Source organism: Peromyscus leucopus, chromosome 16_21 (genome assembly GCF_004664715.2).
Source record: "Peromyscus leucopus breed LL Stock chromosome 16_21, UCI_PerLeu_2.1, whole genome shotgun sequence".
NCBI lineage: Eukaryota > Metazoa > Chordata > Mammalia > Rodentia > Cricetidae > Peromyscus > Peromyscus leucopus.
Window position 1 is genome coordinate 27,206,605 of NC_051084.1, and position 8,673 is coordinate 27,215,277.

Genomic DNA, 8,673 nt, shown 5'->3' on the forward strand with positions numbered 1-8,673 from the left:
TGTGAATCCTTTCTATATATGTTTTCTTCTAGTGCATATCTTTGTTGTAACAAAAATACCAACTCTCAGTCCTCACTCCCTTCTTCCCACAGATCCTCCAATCCCCACCCCCCACCCCACCCCACCCCACCCCTAGCATATTTTTTCTGGTCTTTGGTCACCCTAGTTTAATAGGTTACCTGTTGCTGACACTCCATTTCACACAGACAGACATGACATTTTCTGCTGTGACATGCTTTCTGGGAGCAAAGGGGGATGGAGCCGCAACATCTGTAAATCTACAAAGTAATAACTCTCCAAAAGCAATGCAGATCGCTGCAGATATTGCCAGGAAAAAAAAAAAAAAAGAAGACGAAGAACAGTTAATTGAAACTATTTGGGGCATGCAGTATTGAACAATGAGACGGTTTCCGAGCAACACATATCTAAACGTGGCTTGCCAAAGACCTGCACACATTCAATTTGTTCTACAAATTTGGTTAACCCAATAAAGTATAAACATCAAACATTGGTCGTAGAGAGCATTAAACATTAACCAACTGAAACCTTAAAGACTTAGGCAGATCATTAAAATTAGAGGCGAAGATGGGCTGGGCAACTCTGGGAAATTAGGTTAAGAATCCAAAAGGGAATGTTTGTGGCTGGGTTTAAAAAAAAAATACAGTAAAAAACTATTTTGAGATTGGTAATCATTTGTCTCCGTGGACAGGCTATTTTCCCCTTGGGATCATATTTTTAAAATCAAGCAAACATACCAAAGTCAATTTGATTTTCTGATTGTTCTCCGGGATGAAATGTATTACCACCCAAATGAACCCTGAAAGGGGGTATTTTGATGGCTGTTCCCAAATCCATGATCTGTGGGGTGGAACTCTGCCTTTTATCCATTTTTGTGTGTGTGTGTTTATGAGTGCTCCACATTACTTAGCCTAAAGCTCAAACCCTGTTAAGGTTCAATAAACCTTTGTTGAACAACAGAATGAAAATGCCTTCCAAAGAGATAAAGATGACTCTCAGGCTTACCTATTGAGATGTGTTCTCTACCTGGGGAAAACCGGGCTTCTCAAGTACAGCAATAAATGCTTAAGTCTGAGAGAGAAAATGTTCAAGTCATTATGTCCTAAGTGCTCATGGCCCAGTGAGCCTCACTTAGTAAATCCCTGCCAAGCAAAACCACTTTTCTCTCAGGAGAATCTTGGGTAGATTTTCTCTTCCATATTTGCTAAGGTCCTGGGATATAGTAGGTGACTGCTCCCAACAACCTCAGAAAACTCCTGGAGATGCAAAAGTTAAACGACCACAGGACCAAGATTTAACTCATACAAAATTAACCGTGGCCATCTATCTTCTTACAGTTCAGATACTACACTTGATCTTAGCCAAAAGGCCGAGAAGCGATTCTTCTTACAGTTCAGAACCACTGTTAATGATGTAAAGTACAGCGGAATCCCTAAGAGTTCTGACTTAACTTGCGTTCCCCTAGAAGCAGTTCCTGAGGACCCTCCCCCCCACACACACACACACACGTATCTGCTCTAAGCAGATACCACCAGGACTCATATTTAAGAAGCGCTTTACATTTTGCACAGTCTTTTAGTGTTCATTATCTTATTTCTGAATAGGAAAGGACTTTGAATGTAAAAATCAGTGTAGAAGTGTTCTCCAGCTCCACACATACCCCCCCCAAGTCTGTTCATATTTGACTTACACACTAGAAAATGACCCAGAGACCTACAAAGGCTAGACACAGGTGCCCACAGGTGCCCTGGCTTAAACCAATGATGGTTGTTCAGGCCAGGAGAGAGAGTGATCATCAGGGCATGCCCACAAAGGTTCTGCAGGCTTGTGTGCAGGACAGAATGGCTATAGATTAGAAATGAACCACGAGGAGATTGTAAAGAAGGACCTACTATTGACTTGCTGTGAGGATGGCTGGAGGGGATTGGCAAGCAGGGACTGTTTTACACACATCAAGGAAATTAAAGCCTAATTTGGGGGTGGGGAGGCTGATAATCAGAGTATCTATCTATCACTAACTACCTGCCAGGCAGAGTAGAGGGTATAAAGATAAATGCCCTTCATTTATATCTAGTTCACTGATAATAAATCTGTGGCTAAAAAAAAAAAAAAAAATGTGTTAGCCCAAGCTACCAAAACCAGAAGCCCGACTTTATCTGATGCCCAAGTGTTTTAAATGTGTACCCAATATTCATTTCCTACGATACCACAACACTTGCATGCCATACAAAATATAACTGTAATAAGGACTAGGGATGCAACTCAGTAGGTGGATATCTTGCCTCCCATGCAAGAGGCCCGGGTTCCAGTCTCATCACTGTATATAAATAAGGCATAGAGATGCATACCTTTAACCCTGGCACTCAAGATGAGGAGGAAACAAGAAGATCCAAAGTTGAGGGTCATCCTCAACCACACATCAAGTTCAAGGCCGACCTGGGATGCAGGAGACACTGTCTTAAACACAACCTCCACACACAATAAAAATAAAATCTAATGTATATTTTTCAAACCTTAGGCATCTATGGGAAAACTATTTTACAACCAACTATTGCTAGTCCATGGACTTACCATTGAAATCATAAATATACTGTGTAAAAGAAGACAAAACTGTGGTCATTAATTTCCCCAAATCTCTCACCCTAAGGTATTTCTACCTTTCCAAAAGAATGCTGCCAAGTCACCAAGAATAAACTTAAGTAATTAGCATAACTTTTCCCTTCCTTCCATCTCAATGAGCTTGTTTGAAATCAAGGAATCTAAGAATCAAACATAATTGCTAACTTACTATTCCCTTACTGAGCAGCTGAATGCCTCACCTAAGCTGTGGCATTCACTCCCAGATCTTTCTAGTCTTTAAGTAGATGCAAAGCGGGAGCTCAGAATGATAGCAGAACCTTCTCAAGGTCAAGTTAAAGCCCAGGACCGCTGTGCTCACCCCTCAAGGATGCACAGATTCCCAAGTTCTCGAATCCTTGTGACTATTCACTCCACTTCCACAGACCCTGTCACGTGGGACAAACTCACTCTTTTCAGTGTTGGAAGCAGACTTTTTTTTTTTAAATGCAGTTCATCAAACTTAGTTCCTAGGAATTCTTGAAAACAGACTTAGATTTTAAAATAAAAGGAAACCTCCCAAATGAGCTTGGTTGTGATAGAATAGGATTTAAAAGTCGGATATATAATTGCCTAAGGCGTATGATTTCAATTTCTTACGTATGTTTTTAAAAATTCCTAGAAAGTGTATGTTAGTAACATTTTATTTTGAGTAAATAGAATATTTTATATACAAATCCATTACTTCATGAGAGCATTATCTCTGTAATAGCATGGAGAAAGTTTCAGAAAAGGGTACCTCAGATGTCAAATGTGATCTCCGTCTCTCTCTCTCTCTCTCTCTCTCTCTCATCTAAAAGCAGGAAGGGTTACATGTATTGTCTGGGGGGAAAATGAATATTCATGTTTTTTCATTCATCATGGGTCAGGAATAGGGCTGCATTGGCTCTGGCTATTGTCTAGCTAATATCCACAGCAAGCTGTTGCTATGGCTGGTATTCTGTTCTATTTATAAACCAGGAAGTGGGGTGCAGAGAAATTAAGGGGCATTTCCAGGGTCATAGGACTGAAGAATGTCCTAAGAAGGGTTTCAACCTCTTCTCACTCTAAATTGAGAGTCTCCTTGCTACGTCCCAACCCATGATACAAATTATTTAGACGGACGTCCAGGCATGTCACTGCGACAAGAACATTTGCTCTTGGTTTTATAGGGAACTAGAAAAAGAATAGCATTTCCTCTCCCTAAATAAAAACTGTGGCAGGGTGCCTGGCTATGTTGGAGAAGTAAGGTTCAGGGGGTACTGGGATGATCTATCTAAAGGGGAGAAGGGCTGAGCTCCCTAGAGATGAGATGGGGTGCTGGGTCTCTAGAGAACTTTCCCACAAGGCCTCTGCCCAGGTATTTTGATCAAAGCCTGCTCAACTTAGCTCAAAGTAACTATGGTGGCATATCTTTGGCATGTGGATGCCTAGATTTCTCAAAACCTCCAGTATGAAGAGTCAAACTCACAAGAGTTTGTTTTTCTTTGTCAGGGCAGGGGTCAGATTCAGCAATAAGGAGGCTCCTTTAACACACACAGGTCCTGCTTCACTGAGGGCTCTGCCACATTGAACTCATTGACAACACATTCGGGCAGTGGTTCTCAACCCTGTGGGTCACAACCTTTTGGGGTCCAAAAGACTCTTTCATGGGATGGGGATATCAGATATCCTGCATATCAGATATTTGCAATTCATAACAGTAGCAAAGTTACAGTTATGAAGTAGCAACGAAAATAATTTTATGCTTAAGAGGTCACCGTAACACGAGGAACTGTATTCAAGGGTCACAGCAGTAGGAAGGTTGAAATCCACTGCTCTAGGGAATTCGTCCACACTGATGGGAGCAGGATGGGCCACAACGTGGGATGAGTAGCGACTGGAGACATGGCTCTGGGGGGTAAAGTGCTTGCCCCCTACCTGAATTCAAGTTTCAGAACCTACACTCAAAATGCCAGGCGTGATGGGCACGCATTTGCGTTCCCAACCCTGGGGAGGCAGAGATGAGTAGCACCTAGCCTACCCTACCAGACAAGTTCCAGGCCAGTTAAAAACTGTCTCACAAATGGGGCGGGGTTGGGAGGGGCGTGGGGTGGAGGGGCAAACCTAAAGAATGATACCGGAGCTTGACCATACCCCTCCCCGCCACTGTATTCATGTGAGCACACACAAGTTGGGTGGGTACAATCCGCTGGTGGTACTGCCTTCAAAAGCAACCACTGGAGGAACAGGGCTGCCCTTTGGAGTGGGAGGAGTTGACTACCAACCAGAAGGATCCCAGATTCCACAGAGCAACCCAGGGTATGGTGGGTGCCCCTATTCCACCAGGAGCCATTTTTCTCCTCTCGCTTCGGCTTCTATCACGGGCTCCACTTCAATCATTAGTGATGAAAGGAAAATAGAGACCAGCTCCCAGAAACGTCGCCTTCCTTGAAAACATGAGGATGCCATTGCTTGTGCGGTGGGGGGTGGGGGGGGTGTCACAGAGTAGCGAGGCAGTTCCCCCCGAAGCGGGCTCTGCTTCCAAGCTCATTATACTTTGGAATGAGGTGCGTCCTTTGTGTGCATATATGTTTCCAAGCTGTTTTGTGACACGTTGTCAGGGACGCAGGTACCAGGCCTCTGGAACTCCAGCTTTCAACAGCTGCTTTTACACTTCCCTTTCACACAATTAAACACCCCATGGTACTTTACAGAGCAATAACTAGCACATCAATAGAGCAATAAATAATTGTGCTCCGGCAAACTCCGGGGGCCTCACCAGCAACTACAAGCAATAGTTTTGTTTCATCAATGAGCTTAGATAATAGGAAAGCAAAAGTTAGTCGAGGCCTGGAGACAATCTGCTAGACTCCTAAGCTGCGAACGCATCCTCTCTCTCTCTCTCTGACTGACTTAACACCGGTCAGAAGAGCTAGCCCAGAGAGCAACCCCGGCAGTGGGAAGCCCCACCTCCAGGAACCAGTTTAAAATGCTAAAGGGGTGAAAGGATCCAGCTGTGAGGCAGAGGGCTGCCTGCTGAGACAAGGAGCAAGGGCCCCAGGAAAGCAAGAGTGCTCTTCAGAAAGTGAATATTCACAGCCCAACTAGAAGCTGGAGCTGGATGGGGCTGGACCTAGGACACACACACACACACACACACACACACACACACACACACACACACTGCGTATGTGTCTGAGAAGAACATCCAAAGATAGGATGGGGGTCTGGGAGAACTGGGGCCTACTGAGTCTCCTACCAAGCAGGACACCCTATAATGCTAGACCCCCAGTCCTGCAGGCCAAGACCAGCCACAGGACTGAAGATGTCTGGTGGAAATGCTAAGAAAGCCCTGAATACCCTGTAATGATCTATCTCTCTCTGTCTCTCTCTGTCTCTCTCTGTCTCTTTCTCTCTCTGTCTCTCTCTCTCTCTCTCTCTCTCTCTCTCTCACACACACACACACACACACACACACACACACACACACATTCATAGCTTACCTGGATCTCACAGATCTATGTCCATGGAAGCAGAACCTAGGAACCTGCATTTTATTTGTATATATGTGTGTATGTGTTCCTGTGTATCTGTGCACGCACACATTGGCATGTATGTGCATGCCTGTGGACATCTGAAGACAACCGTTATTGAGAGAGGCTCTCTCATTTGGTCGAGTAGGCTAATCTGGTTGGCTGGTGAGCTTCATTTCCCGAGTGCTGGGATGATAGGTGTGGGTCACCATGCCCAGTGTTATTCAAAGGAAGAAGAAGAAGGAGGAAGAGAAGCAGCAGCAGCAACAGCCAGGGTCCAAACTCAGGTTTTCATGTTTACAGGGCAAGCACTTTACCAAGTGAGCCATCTTTCCACTCCTGCGACCTGCATTTACAAGATGCCCCTACATGGCTCTACTTCATGGCTCAGATGAACCTCTGCTTTGGTGACTATAAGACCTCTGTGCAAGTGAGATGGGCTAGCCTTGCCACACGGGATCGTGAGGCTGCTGTCACAGTCCTCTGCAGCATCAAATAGATCTCAGGGTTTCTAGTTTTGAAAATAAGCCACAAGTCTGTTTGCTCAATCGTCAGCTGACTATGGGAAGTACTTAAGCAATCTCAGGGCATTGTGTAAGTAACTGCTTTAACTACTTTCCTGTTGCTATGCTAGGATGCCATTCACAAAGAAGAAAAAGTTTATCGGGCTTATGGTTTCAATGGGTGAGTCCATGACCATTGTGAAGGGGCACATGGCAGCAGGCAGGCAGGCATGATGCTGTAGCTGGAGCAGAGAGCTTACATATTGAGACAACCGGGAAGCAGAGAGCTAGAAATAACTGGGAATGGCATGGGCTTTTGAAATCTCAGAGCACCCCCTAGTGACACACCTCCTCCAACAAGGCCTCACCTCCTAATCCTTCCCAAACAGTTCCAGGGACTGGGAACCAAGCATTCAAATATATGAGCCTATGGGGGCCATTCTCATTCAAATCACAACTAGTCTGATGAAATCAAACTAATCTCTGTCTTGTTGAGATGCACCATCCACCCTACAAAACATGGAGGGTCTGTTATGGGAGCTAGATACTCCTCTAATGCTCCAGTGGAGTGTTAACATCCACCAAGATGGAAGTGAATGAAACTCCATAGTTGAAAAGAACTTCATTATAGTAATATCCCAGGGAGTTTTCTTGGTGTCTCTGGACATGAGAGGATATGGACTAAGACAGCAAGCTTTGTACACCCCAACTCTACTTTAACAAGATAGTTTATGGCTTTATTATAGAGGTGGTAAATCACACATAAAAGTAGATAGCCGAGTGGTTCAGAGCATGTACTGCTCATGCAGAGGAATCAAGTTAGGTTCCCAGAACCCACATCAGGCAGCTCACAACTGTCTCTAACTCCAACTCCAAGGGATCTATCTAGTCCTTCTGGCCTCCTTGATTACTTGCACTCGTATACATATCCATATACATCCAGATATTTTAAAGTAATTATATTTTAAATAGAGAAAGGGGGCTGGAGGAGACAGCTCAGAAGTTAAGAAAACTGCCCACTCTTGCGGAGGACTCAGATTCTGTTCCCAGCATCACATCCACATGGTAGCTCACAACCATCAGTAAACCCAGTTCGAGAGAATCTTAGGCCTTTTTCTAAACTCCATGCAATTGTAGGCTTTTTTCTAAACTCCATGGACAATGGGCATGCACATGGTTCATATACATATGTTCAGGCAAAGCATACATATGAAATAGAAGTTAAATATGTAAAAAAAAAAAAAAAATAGTGAGATCACATCCCAGCTACCTCTTCATTGGTTTCCACAGTGGTCAACTCATAGTCAATCTCTTTTACTGCTGTCTTCATCCTCACTGTCCAGATTATTTAGAGCAAATCCCAGACATCAAACTATATTATCTATGAATATTGTCTGCATGTATCTCTACAACTGTGGTTCTCAACCTGTGAATCACAACCCCTAGTAGGCAGATATCCTGCATATTAAATATTTACATTGCAATTCATAACAGTAGCAAAATTACAGTTATGAAGTAGCAATGAAATAATTTTATGCCTGGGTGTCACCACAACATGAGGAACTGTAATAAGGGGTCACAGCATTAGGAAGGTTGAGAACCACTGCTCTACAACATTTCTAAGTATTAACTTGCTTAAAATGTTAACATTAATTCTGCAATATTATTAAATACAGTGCTGACATTTTCCCAGGCATCTTGTATTTTTTTAATTGGATGGGTTCAAATCAGGACCAAAATAAGATCCTCACATTGGAGTCAAGTCTCTTAAACCTCCTTAAATCTAAATGTTCCCTTTCTCTATTTCTCTCTCTCTCTCTCTCCCCATCCTCCACTCCCTGTAAATCATGCCTTTTGTTATATAGATTCTGCATTTTGCTGACAGCCCTGTGGTATCACTGAAAATGTTTCTTTCTGACCCATATGTTCCCTATAACATGGTAGGTAGAGCCAGAGGCTTGCTCAAAGGTGGTTTTATTTATTCATTTTTATTGCTTAGCAATCATAGTTTAAAGGCTAGTGTGCTAGCTGGTCTTATGTCA

At 43.5% G+C, this 8,673-nt stretch overlaps 1 pseudogene; it reads right to left on the reverse strand.

Annotated features, from left to right (window-relative positions):
* Positions 1–1,222: 1,222 nt before the first annotated feature.
* On the reverse strand, positions 1,223–1,399 carry LOC114698545 (annotated as a pseudogene).
* Between the last annotated feature and the right edge of the window lie 7,274 nt (positions 1,400–8,673).